The sequence below is a fragment of the Salvelinus fontinalis genome, chromosome 8 (assembly GCF_029448725.1).
Source record: "Salvelinus fontinalis isolate EN_2023a chromosome 8, ASM2944872v1, whole genome shotgun sequence".
Taxonomy (NCBI): Eukaryota; Metazoa; Chordata; class Actinopteri; order Salmoniformes; family Salmonidae; genus Salvelinus; species Salvelinus fontinalis.
Window position 1 is genome coordinate 21670595 of NC_074672.1, and position 17500 is coordinate 21688094.

At 44.6% G+C, this 17500-nt stretch overlaps 1 protein-coding gene across 2 annotated transcripts in view; it reads left to right on the top strand.

Annotated features, from left to right (window-relative positions):
- LOC129860862 (plexin-A1-like) overlaps window positions 1-17500 on the top strand; it is a 334577-nt gene that overhangs the window by 113296 nt on the left and 203781 nt on the right. The gene's annotated exons all lie outside the window — the stretch shown is intronic.

Here is a 17500-nt window from a genome sequence, read left to right on the forward strand (position 1 = left end):
CAGCCTCCTATAGTCTTGTGGCTGTAGGCAGCTCCAGGCCCTGTCTGTCTGGCCACCAGTAGTCTCTGACATCCTGGTGCTGGCCCACATGGCCCCAGGCGAATCACGTTAGTGCCAGAGACAGAGTTGATAAGTTCAAACCCCATTATCACAGATAAGGGCTCAGCTCAATAGATCCTGGTGGCATGGCTAACCAACAGACACAACAAACACAGACACTACAATAACAATACTCCATCTCACTGGCTTGGTGTCAGTATAACACACCTTCCATCTCACTGGCTTGATGTCAGTATAACACACCTTCCATCTCACTGGCTTGATGTCTGTATAATACACACCTTCCATCTAACTGGCTTGGTGTCTGTATAACACACCTTCCATCTCACTGGCTTGATGTCAGTATAAAACACACCTTCCATCTCACTGGCTTGGTGTCTGTATATAACACACCTCCATCTCACTGGCTTGGTGTCAGTATAACACACACCTTCCATCTCACTGGCTTGGTGTCAGTATAACACACCTTCCATCTCACTGGCTTGATGTCAGTATAAAACACACCTTCCATCTCACTGGCTTGGTGTCTGTATATAACACACCTCCATCTCACTGGCTTGGTGTCAGTATAACACACACCTTCCATCTCACTGACTTGGTGTCAGGATAACACACCTCCCATCTCACTGACTTGGTGTCAGTGTAACACACCTTCCATCTCACTGGCTTGGTGTCAGGATAATACACACCTTCCATCTCACTGACTTGGTGTCAGTATAATACACCTTCCATCTCACTGACTTGGTGTCAGTATAACACACACCTTCCATCTCACTGGCTTGGTGTCAGTATAATACACACCTTCCATCTCACTGGCTTGGTGTCAGGATAACACACCTCCCATCTCACTGACTTGGTGTCAGTATAAAACACACCTTCCATCTCACTGGCTTGATGTCAGTATAATACACACCTTCCATCTCACTGGCTTGGTGTCAGGATAACACACCTCCCATCTCACTGACTTGGTGTCAGTATAACACACACCTTCCATCTCACTGGCTTGGTGTCAGGATAACACACCTTCCATCTCACTGGCTTGGTGTCAGTATAACACACACCTTCCATCTCACTGGCTTGGTGTCAGGATAACACACCTTCCATCTCACTGGCTTGGTGTCTGTATATAACACACCTTCCATCTCACTGGCTTGGTGTCAGTACAACACACCTTCCATCTCACTGGCTTGGTGTCAGTATAACACACCTTCCATCTCACTGGCTTGGTGTCAGTATAACACACCTTCCATCTCACTGGCTTGGTGTCAGTATAACACACACCTTCCATCTAACTGGCTTGGTGTCAGGATAACACACCTTCCATCTCACTGGCTTGGTGTCTGTATATAACACACCTCCATCTCACTGGCTTGGTGTCAGTATAACACACCTTCCATCTCACTGGCTTGGTGTCAGTATAACACACCTTCCATCTCACTGGCTTGGTGTCAGTATAACACACCTTCCATCTCACTGGCTTGGTGTCTGTATAAAACACACCTTCCATCTCACTGGCTTGATGTCAGTATAATACACACCTTCCATCTCACTGACTTGGTGTCTGTATAAAACACACCTTCCATCTCACTGGCTTGGTGTCTGTATAAAACACACCTTCCATCTCACTGGCTTGATGTCAGTATAATACACTCCTTCCATCTCACTGGCTTGGTGTCAGTATAATACACCTTCCATCTCACTGGCTTGGTGTCAGGATAACACACCTTCCATCTCACTGGCTTGGTGTCAGTATAACACACACCTTCCATCTCACTGGCTTGGTGTCAGGATAACACACCTTCCATCTCACTGGCTTGGTGTCAGTATAACACACACCTTCCATCTCACTGGCTTGGTGTCAGGATAACACACCTTCCATCTCACTGGCTTGGTGTCAGTATAACACACACCTTCCATCTCACTGGCTTGGTGTCAGGATAACACACCTTCCATCTCACTGGCTTGGTGTCTGTATATAACACATCTTCCATCTCACTGGCTTGGTGTCAGTATAACACACCTTCCATCTCACTGGCTTGGTGTCAGTATAACACACCTTCCATCTCACTGGCTTGGTGTCAGTATAACACACCTTCCATCTCACTGGCTTGGTGTCAGTATAACACACACCTTCCATCTCACTGGCTTGGTGTCAGGATAACACACCTTCCATCTCACTGGCTTGGTGTCTGTATATAACACACCTCCATCTCACTGGCTTGGTGTCAGTATAACACACCTTCCATCTCACTGGCTTGGTGTCAGTATAACACACCTTCCATCTCACTGGCTTGGTGTCAGTATAACACACCTTCCATCTCACTGGCTTGGTGTCTGTATACAACACACCTTCCATCTCACTGGCTTGGTGTCAGTATAACACACCTTCCATCTCACTGGCTTGGTGTCAGTATAACACACCTTCCATCTCACTGGCTTGGTGTCAGTATAACACACCTTCCATCTCACTGGCTTGGTGTCAGTATAACACACCTTCCATCTCACTGGCTTGGTGTCAGTATAACACACCTTCCATCTCACTGGCTTGGTGTCTGTATAAAACACACCTTCCATCTCACTGGCTTGGTGTCAGTATAACACACCTTCCATCTCACTGGCTTGGTGTCAGTATAACACACCTTCCATCTCACTGGCTTGGTGTCTGTATAAAACACACCTTCCATCTCACTGGCTTGGTGTCAGTATAACACACCTTCCATCTCACTGGCTTGGTGTCAGTATAACACACACCTTCCATCTCACTGGCTTGGTGTCAGGATAACACACCTCCCATCTCACTGACTTGGTGTCAGTATAACACACACCTTCCATCTCACTGGCTTGGTGTCAGTATAACACACCTTCCATCTCACTGGCTTGGTGTCAGTATAAAACACACCTTCCATCTCACTGGCTTGGTGTCAGTATAACACACACCTTCCATCTCACTGGCTTGGTGTCAGGATAACACACCTCCCATCTCACTGACTTGGTGTCAGTATAACACACACCATCCATCTCACTGGCTTGGTGTCAGTATAACACACAGCTTCCATCTCACTGGCTTGGTGTCAGTATAACACACCTCCCATCTCACTGACTTGGTGTCAGTATAACACACACCTTCCATCTCACTGGCTTGGTGTCAGGATAACACACCTTCCATCTCACTGGCTTGGTGTCAGTATAACACACTTCCCATCTCACTGGGTTGGTTTCAGGATAACACACCTTCCATCTCACTGGCTTGGTGTCAGTTTAAAACACACCTTCCATCTCACTGACTTGGTGTCAGGATAACACACCTTCCATCGCACTGGCTTGGTGTCTGTTTAAAACACACCTTCCATCTCACTGGCTTGGTGTCAGGATAACACACCTTCCATCTCACTGGCTTGGTGTCAGGGTGACACACCTTCCATCTCACTGGCTTGGTGTCAGTATAACACACACCTTCCATCTCACTGGCTTGGTGTCAGTATAACACACACCTTCCATCTCACTGGCTTGGTGTCAGTATAACACACACCTTCCATCTCACTGGGTTGGTGTCAGGATAAAACACACCTTCCATCGCACTGGCTTGGTGTCTGTATAAAACACACCTTCCATCGCATTGGCTTGGTGTCAATATAACACACCTTCCATCTCACTGGCTTGGTGTCAGTATAGCACACCTTCCATCTCACTGACTTGGTGTCAATATAACACACACCTTCCATCTCACTGGCTTGGTGTCAGTATAAAACACACTTTCCATCTCACTGGCTTGATGTCAGTATAAAACACACCTTCCATCTCACTGACTTGGTGTCAGTATAAAACACACCTTCCATCTCACTGACTTGGTGTCAGTATAACACACCTTCCATCTCACTGACTTGGTGTCAATATAAAACACACCTTCCATCTCACTGACTTGGTGTCAGTATAAAACACACCTTCCATCTCACTGGCTTGATGTCAGTATAACACACCTTCCATCGCATTGACTTGGTGTCAGGATAGCACAACTTCCATTTCACTGGCTTGGTGTCAGTATAAAACACACCTTCCATCTCACTGGCTTGGTGTCAGTATAAAACACACTTTCCATCGCACTGGCTTGGTGTCAATATAAAACACACCTTCCATCTCACTGACTTGGTGTCAGTATAAAAGACACCTTCCATCTCACTGACTTGGTGTCAATATAAAACACACCTTCCATCTCACTGACTTGGTGTCAGTATAAAACACCTTCCATCTCACTGACTTGGTGTCAGTATAGAACACACCTTCCATCTCACTGGCTTGGTGTCAGTATAAAACACACCTTCCATCTCAGTGACTTGGTTGTCAATATAACACACCTTCCATCTCACTGACTTGGTGTCAGTATAAAACACACCTTCCATCTCACTGGCTTGATGTCAGTATAAAACACACCTTCCATCTCACTGACTTGGTGTCAGTATAAAACACACCTTCCATCTCACTGGCTTGATGTCAGGATAATACACACCTTCCATCTCACTGACTTGATGTCAGTATAAAACACACCTTCCATCTCACTGACTTGGTGTCAATATAAAACACACCTTCCATCTCACTGACTTGGTGTCAGTATAAAATACACCTTCCATCTCACTGACTTGGTGTCAGTATAAAATACACCTTCCATCTCACTGACTTGGTGTCAATATAACACACCTTCCATCTCACTGGCTTGATGTCAGTATAAAACACACCTTCCTTCTCACTGACTTGGTGTCAGTATAAAACACACCTTCCATCTCACTGACTTGGTGTCAATATAAAACACACCTTCCCTCTCACTGACTTGGTGTCAGTATAAAATACACCTTCCATCTCACTGACTTGGTGTCAGTATAAAATACACCTTCCATCTCACTGACTTGGTGTCAGTATAAAATACACCTTCCATCTCACTGACTTGGTGTCAATATAACACACCTTCCATCTCATTGGCTTGATGTCAGTATAAAAGACACCTTCCATCTCACTGGCTTGATGTCAGTATAAAACACACCTTCCATCTCACTGACCTGGTGTCAATATAAAACACACCTTCCATCTCACTGACTTGGTGTCAGTATAAAACACACCTTCCATCTCACTGACCTGGTGTCAATATAAAACACACCTTCCATCTCACTGACTTGGTGTCAGTATAAAACACACCTTCCATCTCACTGACTTGGTGTCAGTATAACACACCTTCCATCTCACTGACTTGGTGTCAATATAAAACACACCTTCCATCTCACTGGCTTGGTGTCAGTATAAAACACACCTTCCATCTCACTGACTTGATGTCAGTATAAAACACACCTTCCATCTCACTGACTTGATGTCAGTATAAAACACACCTTCCATCTCACTGGCTTAGTGTCAGTATAACACACCTTCCATCTCACTGACTTGGTGTCAGTATAACACACCTTCCATCTCACTGGCTTGGTGTCAGTATAACACACCTTCCATCTCACTGACTTGGTGTCAGTATAAAACACACCTTCCATCTCACTGGCTTGGTGTCAGTATAAAACACACCTTCCATCTCACTGGCTTGATGTCAGGATAATACACACCTTCCATCTCACTGGCTTGGTGTCTGTATAACACACCTTCCATCTTACTGGCTTGGTGTCAGTATAAAACACACCTTCCATCTTACTGGCTTGGTGTCAGTATAAAACACACCTTCCATCTTACTGGCTTGGTGTCAGTATAAAACACACCTTCCATCTTACTGGCTTGGTGTCAGTATAACACACACCTTCCATCTCACTGGCTTGGTGTCAGTATAACACACACCTTCCATCTCACTGGGTTGGTGTCAGGATAAAACACACCTTCCATCGCACTGGCTTGGTGTCTGTATAAAACACACCTTCCATCGCATTGGCTTGGTGTCAATATAACACACCTTCCATCTCACTGGCTTGATGTCAGGATAACACACACCTTCCATCTCACTGGCTTGGTGTCAGTATAAAACACACCTTCCATCTTACTGGCTTGATGTCAATATAAAGCACACCTTCTTTCTGTTAATCAGACCCCTCTGACTCTCTCACATGTGTTGTACATACTACCCTGACTCTCACTTTCTCATGTTCATGTAGTCTATACAGTTTACTACTATACACCTGCTAACCCACCACAAAGGAGGTCAAATTGGTCGTCATGAGATAATATAGGTGTAGATTGTATTTGAGCGTTTTGGTTGGTGATCAGATTTACCAGATATCTCCCCCTCTCCTGTTAGAGGAAGATTCATCTAGAGAGAGTTGGACTGAAACACTGCAGAGTTTTCAGACCCAGGGTTTTACTTTCTCTTCTTCACGACTCATTCGTCCTATATATCGACCTGACTCATAATGATTTTATTTTTCCTCAGAGCCCCCCTCTCTCTCCCCCTGTCTCTCTTTCTCGCTATTTCTCTCTCTCTCCTCTGTCTGCCTTTCTCACTGGACCCTAAAACACATTTAATAGTTGCTGCAGGAAAACTGAATGGCTCGTGAAAAAGACACACAGGTGCATTTGTGTTTGTCCAGCCTTGCAGTGAAACAGAAATGAATAGAGAAGAGAGAAGTAGACTAAACATAGTACAGTGTGTTTGTTCATGTTGTATGCCGCTGTGTGTGTGTGTGTGTGTGTGTGTGTGTGTGTGTGTGTGTGTGTGTGTGTGTGTGTGTGTGTGTGTGAGTTTGCGTGTGTGTATGTGTGAGTGTGTGAGTGTGTGTGTGTGTGTGTGTGTGTGTGTGTGTGTGTGTGTGTGTGTGTGTGTGTGTGTGTGTGTGTGTGTGTGAGAGAGAGTGTGTGTCTCTCTCTGTGTGTGTGTGTGTGTGTGTGTGTGTGTGTGTGTGTGTGTGTGTGTGTGTGTGTGTGCGTGCGTGCGTGCGTGCGTGCGCGCGCGCGAGCGAGCGTGCGTGTGTGAGTGTGAGTGTGTGCGCGTGCGCGTGCATGTGCGTGCGTGCTGGGACTATAAATCGGCTCTGGCATTTCTGACAAACCGGCCCCTTTTTGTCCTTGAGGCGCCCCACCGGACCATTTTTTTCCACTTGGCCCGCATCATTAGCCAGATAATGATAATTTAGCGCAAAACATCGAAGTCAGACAGGCCCACTAGCAGTCCTAGAATGTATAGAAATGTAATTAAATAATTAGCCTACATGTCAAAGTGTAGGTGATAGCATATGCCTATTGGCCACAGCCTCTCATGTCCACACCGATGCTGACATGAGGGAGTCGCCACCTTGCAATCTGAGTAAAGACAGTCAACAATTTGAAACTTTTTAACCATGAACGTAGTTGTTTAAAACCTGGGCGTTTTTTAGTCATTTTATGAGGCATGTCTTACCTTGTTTCAAAGTAGCTTAATTCCGACCATAGGAATGCCGAGGGAATTATTTTATAAACACTTCATCATATGCCATTGAAACCAGGCTATTTCTCTCATGTTCAATTGGTTTTCAAATAACTTTATTTCATTGTTCAGCAGCCATGGACAAAGTCCTAGTCCTATTAGCAAGCCATTGACACAGTCCTAGTCCTATTAGCAAGCCATGGACACAGTCCTATTCCTATTAGCAAGCCATGGACACAGTCCTAGTCCTATTAGCAAGCCATGGACACAGTCCTAGTCCTATTAGCAAGCCTTGGACACAGTCCTAGTCCTATTAGCAAGCCATGGACATAGTCCTAGTCCTATTAGCAAGCCATGGACACAGTCCTAGTCCTATTAGCAAGCCATGGACACAGTCCTAGTCCTATTAGCAAGCCATGGACACAGTCCTAGTCCTATTAGCAAGCCATGGACACAGTCCTAGTCCTATTAGCAAGCCATGGACACAGTCCTAGTCCTATTAGCAAGCCATGGACACAGTCCTAGTCCTATTAGCAAGCCATGGACACAGTCCTAGTCCTATTAGCAAGCCATGGACACAGTCCTAGTCCTATTAGCAAGCCATGGACACAGTCCTAGTCCTATTAGCAAGCCATATCAGTTGTTGCATCTTTAGATCTTCCTTCTTTCTGAATTTATAAAGGAAATGTTCATGTGGCATTATACTGCTGGCATTTGCAGTGGGCTTTTGAAAACGGTGTCTTTTCCGCTAATTGCATTTTGGAACGTTTGCGCGTATAGCCTACTGCCGTGTGCACGTTCTCCGCTTATAACGTGAAGAAATAATAGTAAATCAACATTTTAAACTATGCGTTCTGATCTGTTGCTTCAACCTCATTGTTTTTAAACGTTTTTTTTATGTATCATCCAACAACTGTTCCAGAGTCTTTTTAGAATATTTATTTCTGGCACAGAATGAAAAGCTGACCAATAGAATAGGTAGGCTAACTAAACTTTTGGGTATAGTAGATTGACAGGCTAGTGCTTTTGCTGTTAGTTAGTCATCCCTGTTTGTTTCAGAGCAGGGCGATTGGCATCTGGGAGAAGGGAATTATAATTATTGTATTCCACAGGAGGTTGGTGGCACCTTAATTGGGGAGGACGGGTTCGTGTTAATGACTGGATCGGAATCAGTGGAATGGTATCAAATACATCAAACACGTGGTTTCCAGGTGTTTGATGCCGTTCCATTCGCAATGGTATGAGCTGTTCTCAGCAGCCTCCTGTGTTCTATTCAGCCTAAGAGAATAAAGGCCACTTTGGCCGCAAGGCACAGATTTTTTTAGGGGGCGTTACGGCCACACAAGGGGGCATCGATGGCTGTCGATTCTGCTTAGAAATTCGACGCCTGCCCACTACGTAAAAAAATTGACCAGCCAGTCCGCCCCTGTGTGTGTGTGTGTGTGTGTGTGTGTGTGTGTGTGTGTGTGTGTGTGTGTGTGTGTGTGTGTGTGTGTGTGTGTGTGTGTGTGTGTGTGTGTGTGTGTGTGTGTGCGCGCGCGCGCGCGTGCGTGCGTGTGTGGGGGTAGTGCGGCTAGGATGTATTTTCCCCTCATAGTGTCTGTGTATCTGGAGGTTTGTTCTCTTGTTGGGCCTGAGGTTGCGATTAATGGACTCTACTCTGCTAAATGATTGTACCTACAATATGTACTGCTGGATTCTGCTAAACTACATTCTCTATTCAAGTTGTTTCTCTTGCAGGTGGTGGTTCATAATATGTCAATGCATACACTATATCATACATGTAACTGACAAAATAATGGGAACACTTGAGTAAATGAGGGATACAAAGTATATTGAACGCAGGTCCTTCTACATAGGTGTGGTTCCTGAGTTAATTAAGTAATTAACCTCCCATCATGCTTAGGGTCATGTATAGAAATGCTGGGCAAGCGATTCTTTTTGCCATTATTTTGGCTACCATGGCTATGCCCCCATAGGATGACAATGCCCCACGAATGGTCACTGAATGGTTTGATGGGCATGAAAAGAATGTAAACCATATGCTATGGCCGTCTCAGTCACCAGATCTCAACCCAATTGACTACTTTCTGGAGATTCTGGAGTGGCGCCCGAGACAGCGTTTTCCACCACCATCAGCAGAACACCAAATGATGGAATTTCTCATGGAAGAACGCTGTTTCATCCCTCCAATAGTTCCAGACACTTGTAGAATCTATGCCGAGGCGCATTGAAGCTGTTCTGGCTCGTGGTGCTCAACGCCCTATTAAGACTATCTATGTTGGTGTTCCCTTTATTTTGGCAGTTACCTGTAGATACAGTACAGTTGGTGTTCCCTTTATTTTGGCAGTTACCTGTAGATACAGTATTATAGTATGCACATCACAGAGTCTGAATCCTCCTAGTCTGTAATGTGTCATATGAAGTAGCTCACTATGACAACAACTATGTCCTTGTGTTAACCCTACTCCCTGCCTCAGCCTCCCCTCTATCCCTCTACCCAATCTGCTAGAGATTGTCTCAGTACACGAGAGGAACAGCGCCATCCTCCCAGCAGGCACTGTGGCAGGAAACGCAGGGTAAACAAATCTGTTTGGGCGGAACAGAAGGCACAAGGCTATTATTCCCCTAAGCCTTGTCAGGGGGGTCCTTCAGGATTAGGCTAATCGGGACCTCTCAGGCCTTCCTTCTCCTCCTGTCCTGTACCCCTCCACAGTCATCGCCATGGAGACGTCTGTCTCTCGCCCCCTCTCCAACTCTCCTCTGCTGACAGAGAGAAAACGGCAGTTTGTCAGTTATACTTTTTATTATCTATACTCAGCCTTGCAAAATGTCTGCCATCAGGCTTCTTTTGGCTCAGTATAGAAGTTCCATTGAGTTGTTTTCTCTGTGAGCTGGCGGTGTAGATTTCCAGGGAAATGAGGATTGACCTTGACAGTTGGGAGAGGAAAAGTGGATGTTATTTAAATCCTCATTGAGCCGCCTAGAAGGCCAGGTAATTCTGCAGCCTTCTCTCTCTCTCTCTCTCTCTCTCTCTCTCTCTCTCTCTCTCTCTCTCCTCTCTCTCTCTCTCTCTCTCTCTCTCTCTCTCACTCTCTCTCTCTCTCTCTCTCTCTCTCTCTCTCTCTCTCTCTCTCTCTCTCTCTCTCTCTCACTCTCTCTCTCTCTCTCTCTCTCTCTCTCTCTCTCTCTCTCTCTCTCTCTCTCTCTCTCTCCTCTCTCTCTCTCTCTCTCTCTCTCTCTCTCTCTCTCTCTCTCTCTCTCTCTCTCTCTCTCACTCTCTCTCTCTCTCTCTCTCTCACTCACTCACTCACTCACTCACTGCCAGGATCAATCAGGCTGAGGTCCTGTAGTTAGGTACTGATCTATGACTTGTGTGTCTGTGACACAATGCTCTATTTCCCTGCACCCTGCTAATGTAATGTTACACCAGCCCCTCAGTGCCTATAAAAACGTATCTTTCTTCCCATAAGAACAATGATTTATTCCAGTTCCTTGACTTTGGCTTTGCTTCATGGCATACATTGATTGAAAAGGAGAGAAAAAAGAGATTAGGAGTGGGAGCAAAGCCACAAAGCCATAGAAGAATTAAAAGGTAGGGACTGTGGAGTGCAGAAAGCTGAAGTTCCCCCATATTTGTTATGGTGACGGTAATGGTGTTGGTAGTCTGTGTGTTCAATGATGGTGTGTGGGTCAAAATCCCTCGTGTGTCCCTGTCTCTTTCACATGTAGATGAGCTGAGCCTCTCCAGCCCTGATAGGTCCTCTATATTGGCTCTAAGGGGCCTGACTAACCTTCTCTTTAGAGCCCTCGTGTCTCCCTGCCCCCTGCTTTGTCTCCATGCTGGAGTGGATGCTGCCAGTCTGGCTCATCACTGGGACCTGCTCCATGTTAATAAAGCTGCCGTGAATGGGTTGGCTAGGGGCTCTGTATGTCCAGTAGTGTGGCTGATTGAAGGCGTGACTAGAAGATTTAAGGCCCAAGCTGGCTGCTTTGGTCATCTCCCACACGTTAAAGAATCTGGGTGTGATTGCTGTTGGCCCCGGCGGCTGGTTTGGCAGGAGTGTGTGAAGGGGGTTTTGTTGGTTCTTTCTTCTGACGCATGAGAGGGTTATTATTACAATAGTCATATTGCTGTAATCAATGGTTGTTTTGTGTTTTACTTCCTGGGTGGGGGGAGAGAATGCAATTGAATGAACACAACTATGGTTACTTAATAATACATGTTCCCCCAATATCCCTGGCTTCCTGCTCCTCCAATCTGGTAGTGACACGTCATCCCTTCAGTGTCTCCCTCCTATAGATACAGGGTCAGGTAAAGGTCTCTGCTTTGGAGACATGGGGGCAAAGCCATTCGTCATTCATTGAAAGCACCTAATGAACATTATCCTTGTATGACTAGGCTGCAGCTGGCTCTGATGTGAGCTGGGGGGTGGGGTGGGGGAGGTAGTGGATAGAGGAAGCAGACAGAGAGCCTGGTTGGTTCCTCTTCAAAGCCCTGGGTTCTGTCTGTCCTGTTCTGCCTGCAGTCTAGCCACCGCTGTGCTGTGCCCTGCCTGTTGGTGTTGCCTGGTGTGTCTCCCTAGGCATTCTGGGAGCTGCAGTCAGGCTTGACTTTCCTTCTACAAAACGCTGATTACAATGACAGGCAATTTGTGTCCTAACCTCAGGGGTCACACACACATCTTACACACAAGGCCACTTTCTTAAAGGGGAATACACACACATACTGTCATGCCTTACATGGGACCTAGTCATAACTCTATGATAATACAGACCTGGATCTGAATGTGAATAGCTTACAGTGGCTTATGCCCTGCATATAAAATGCCTCTGTCCTTCGCTAACAGAGCCAAACCAAACTCATGTGATAGCAGCACGTTCTAAACATCCTTATTATTGAGATAGAGACAAATCCACATTAATATTGGGACCTTCTCGCTGTCTCTAACGCAGGTGACAGAATCCTTCGCTCCTCATTAGAATCCCTGACTGCAATGTCCTCCAGATATAATTGAAAGACTCCAGGCAGACAGGGAAAAAGGCAAATGTTGCTTTAATGTAATTTGCAAGCGAACAATTGGCCTGGGACTACGTTAACTTTATAAAAGTAGCTTTAATACAATTCAATTTAATGAGGTAATTTGTGCAGTGCTGGATGGTGGAGGTGTCCTGCCGAGCTCTACACCAGCATTGTGAGCAACTCGCGCGCACGCATGCACGCACACACACGCACAGACATACACACATGCACGCGCACGCGCGCCTGTACTCGCGCACGTACACACACACAGGTACACACACATACACACACATACACACACACACACACACACACTCATACACACTCATAATGAGGAAGGGAAGCAAGGCAATATTGAGTTAGGACAGGGTTTCTGTTTAATCAGAGAAATATGAATAGCTAGTCTGTTTGTATCTATTTCTAGATACAGTCAGGAGCTGTATTAACCAGTGGCTGCAAAACAAACCTTTTTGCCACAGTGTCTATTGCAGTAGCATTACTCTATAGGGTTGGGCGGTATCCAGATTTTCATATCGTCATACCGTTTTTCTCTCATCCCGGGATTTACAGTATTACCGGCTTAGTACACAAGGGGGCGCCAAAACCGCATAAATGCTAATTGGGCATCTATTACCAGAATGCTAAACAAAATTTGCGAATTTCCAAATATGCTATTTTCTAAATATGCTAATGAGCGCACATTATTGCAAAGACAGGCAATTCAGCTCATACATGTATACATATATAGGTAGGAGCTACCGAATGTCATTTTTTGTGAGTTAGGACATTTACAAGCAAATGTTGAACGAGAGACATTGTGCAACAACATTTTGACGCATGCTTGTCTGAAGGAAGAACAGTACTGGCTCTGGAGCAGCATGTGTACACACTGTAGCTGTGTGATGTGGAGCTCATATTCTCTGGTTCTTTTCTCAGAGGTAGCAAGCCTATTTTTCTCTGGTAAAATACAAGATTAACTTTAAGCAAAACATTATGAAATGTAGCCGGCTACATTATTTCCATAATAGGCGTAAACATCAGAACTTTGATGGCCATGCATCGTTTTTGCTTTTTTATTGTAAGCTCATTTACTTGTGTGGCTGCCAGCCAAATAGCGTTGCACTTCTGTTATCATCTGATGAAAATGAAGCTATTTTATGCCGAATGTGTTGCACTAATGTATTTTCTGTTAAGAAAAACTATAGCTGCACGTCCCTGATCAATCTATTGAAGAAAAAAACACTGTTGACCTTCAAAATAAAATGCGACCCCTGTCAATACACAGCCGCTCCCGCTTTCTCCCATTGTGCTATTTACAAATACATGACTGGCTCAACTGTTCTGGGGAACTATGGTAAGCTTCATAATGTAAAATAATGTGACAGGTGAAATGAAGAACGCAATCTGCTTTATCTCCTAACGTATTCTACAAGTTCATTGCAGTCATTTACTTAAAAAGTAGCTACAAATATTATAATTGATTGCAAAACTTCAAATACATAGTTTCAAGGTTTTTGGCGGTCTTGAAAAACCATCCCATGGCTATTTCCAAATACCCCGGTATACAGTATATACAGTATACCGCCCAAAGCTATTACTCCATTCTGATAAGGTAAATGAAGGCATCTCCAGCTCATCCATCAATCACCTGTGGCTCAGTGATCAATAGGTCTAATTATTGATGGCTGTATTAATTGTGGCCCCTGTGCCTTCCGTCAGGAATGTAATTAAGAGGAATGCTTCGGCTTTACCCTGAAGGCAGGGTCATAGTCTGCTGGAGCTTACATGTCCCTGAGGGGGTAATATGTGTGTGTGAGTGGGTACTTGACATGCACATAGCATATTCAATGTATTATTTAAAAGACTGTCTTTTAAATAAAAGTCAAATTTTCCCCAATACTGTAGTCCAATAATCCCCAATACTGTAGTCCATTTATCCTCAATAATGTAGTCCATTTATCCCCAATACTGTAGTCCATTAATCCCCAATACTGTAGTCCATTTATCCTCAATACTGTAGTCCATTTATCCCCAATACTGTAGTCCATTTATCCCCAATACTGTAGTCCATTTATCCCCAATACTGTAGTCCATTTATCCTCAATACTGTAGTCCATTAATCCCCAATACTGTAGTCCATTTATCCCCAATACTGTAGTCCATTAATCCCCAATACTGTAGTCCATTTATCCCCAATACTGTAGTCCATTTATCCCCAATACTGTAGTCCATTTATCCCCAATACTGTAGTCCATTTATCCCCAATACTGTAGTTCTTGTTTTTCTCCTCTTATTCATGATTCCTATTCTGACATGTCACAAAGCGGCAACTGTGTTCTAGCTTTTTGATTCTGAGGTGCAAACATGTTTTAGAGGTGTTGCTGTGTGTCACTGTTTGTGTGTGTGGACTCACTTTGTATCTGTGCCAGTGTGAGTGTGTGTGAAGCGCAATACATTGCCACAGGATGTGGACTGGATCAAAGGATTGGACAGACAGTTAATATTATATTATATTATTGGCAGAGCCATGTCAATATCTTTTGTTTTACTCTACTGATAATTCTGTTCTATATTCTCTCTTCTGGCTAAGTTCCATGTGTCAAGACAAAGAACTGAGCTAGCCGACAGAGAGAGAGAGAAAGTACCGACTGAGTTGTGGTATGAGATAGCGACAGGGGCGTGTGGTGGGATAGCCTTTGTTTTCATTGGACGAGCTTCAAACACACAGAGATTAAAGCAACATTTCATTGTTTAAAAAAAGGTCAGGAGAGCAGAAAAACTCCATCAGTCTCCTAATGGTGCTGCTGACTTTCCCCAGTGTTGCATCATTTGTTTGATGTGCTGAGCTCGGCTCACTATGTCTGGTGGCAGGCTGCTCTTCTCACTCCCAGGAAACAAATTATATTTCAGCCCTTGAGCCAGTTCTAATGTGCTGCTGAGCAGTTGAAATCCTATTATGATAAAATAAAGAAATGTCAAGCACTTTGCCGATGCACTTTTTACATTCAGCTGTTTTTCTTCCCAGTTTTGTTTTGCCACCAGTCCAGAGAAGGATGTTTGAGTTTTCCCAGTTTGATCTGGTGATAGTCACAGTGAGGCAACCTGAGTATTCACTCCTTAAAACAGCCCTGAAAAAGAAATATCCTGTGGTGTATTGGAAACCTATTGCAGCAGCTGATTGGATTTCTTGCAGGCTCTCGATGTAGGGTTAAGCGATACTGTTGTGTTATTCTGCAAGGCCTCATGGGTTTTCTCCAGGCCTCGTCTCCTCTGGTGCCAAACCACAGAACCTGGGTAACAATCTATAGTCCGGGCAGCACTACTGCTGTTGCTATTGCTACCGCTAACCAATAACAATCTAGCTTCATCCTCACCCCACCTCTGAGTACAGAGGAGAGGAGGGGAGAGGAGGAGATGAGAGGAGGAGAGGAGGAGGGGAGAGAAGGGGCGGAGGATGGGAGGGGAGAGGAGCCTGCTGCGGGTGCTATTGCCAAGTACCTATTGATCACGGGTCACTGCAGGCTAAAAGGACCCGGCGCTCCAGAAAAGTCAAAGTCCCAGAAATGCATTAGAGCCTAAACAACTTCTCCCTAACCGCTCAGTTAGAGGGACAAACTGGAGGGGGATGACATGTACCCGTCCGTATCCCCCCCTCGGTAAAATATCAGCCTATAATTTCATCATGTTGTTAGGCCTCATTAGCTGAGATATGAGGTGGGAGAGACATTACTTTTAAAAGAGTTCATCACCTCTTTGCACAACTTCTTTTAGTTAATACTGTCCTCCATCATCTAAATCTATCTGATAATCAATGGTGCTCCTCCTTTTGTGAGAGGAGAAAGGGGAATAGATGGGCTGCAGAGTGGGAGATATTTAGGCTTGGGCGGTATCCAGATTGTCATACCTTCATACCGACCTTGTGCCATACCGGGATCTTCTGTAATACCGGCACTGAACACAGGGGGTGCTGTTCAAACCACACTGATGTTCTGCAATCCTAACAAGTATATGTAAAATCCCATAGAGAATGCTAACTAAATGACACATTGTGAACATTTTGTACAGTTTCTGACCTAAAGTGACAGAAAATGCTACTTACAGTTTGCTGCACAAATCAAATATTAGCCATTAAGGTTCTTGATCCAGGAGGGGATTCTCTGCTGTTACCAAGCAAATGCTTGGTTTTGGAAGAAGCTAACCACTTAGCAACTTAATTATCTCCTAACTTTATTTTCTAGGAAAGTCAGTTAAGAACAAATTCTTATTTTCAATGAACCCTAGGAACAGTGGGTTAACTGCCTTGTTCAGGGGCAGAACTACAGATTTTTACCTTATCAGCTCGGGGATTCTATCTCTCAACATTCCGGTTACTAGTCCAACGCTCTAACCACTAGGTCTACAAGTCTTTACTTAAAAAGTATCTACAAAATTCCAATTTATTAAAAAATTTCAAATAAATAGTTTCAACGTTATTGAAAAACCATCCCGTGGCTTTTTCCAAATACACCGGTACACGCTATATACGGTATACCACCCAAGCCTACTGTTCAGTGAGGTTGAAGGTCGAGGTGGGATCTGTAATGGATAATGCAGGGCAGCAGCAGCCAAGGCCATTCCATCAGAGGTGGGGTTGTGATGGAGGGAGGGCTGAGGAACAGCCAAGCAGGAAATGAAGGGCACAGAACTGGATGCGGGTCGATTGTCTCCCTCTTTAAATAGACTGTAGATCATTTAATTTACAGGGGTATTCAGCCAGATAGATTGTTTATCTTATAATCGTGAGGTCTGTCCTTTCCTTTTGGTTTCCTCGGAGTGGAACTGAATGGTCCGTTGGTTAGGTGGTTTTAGTAGACTGAAGGATTGAGTGTTAAATAGGAACAGCGATATTAACGTATTGTTCACTGGCTTGAATCCAGCTTCATAGCACTGCTTTAAAAAGAAGAGCGGAAGGGAGAGATGGGGAGGGAATAGAGAGTCATCACTAGAGCAATGAATAGGTTGGTATCAATAAAAAAAAGAAAGAGGGAGGGAGGAATAAAGAG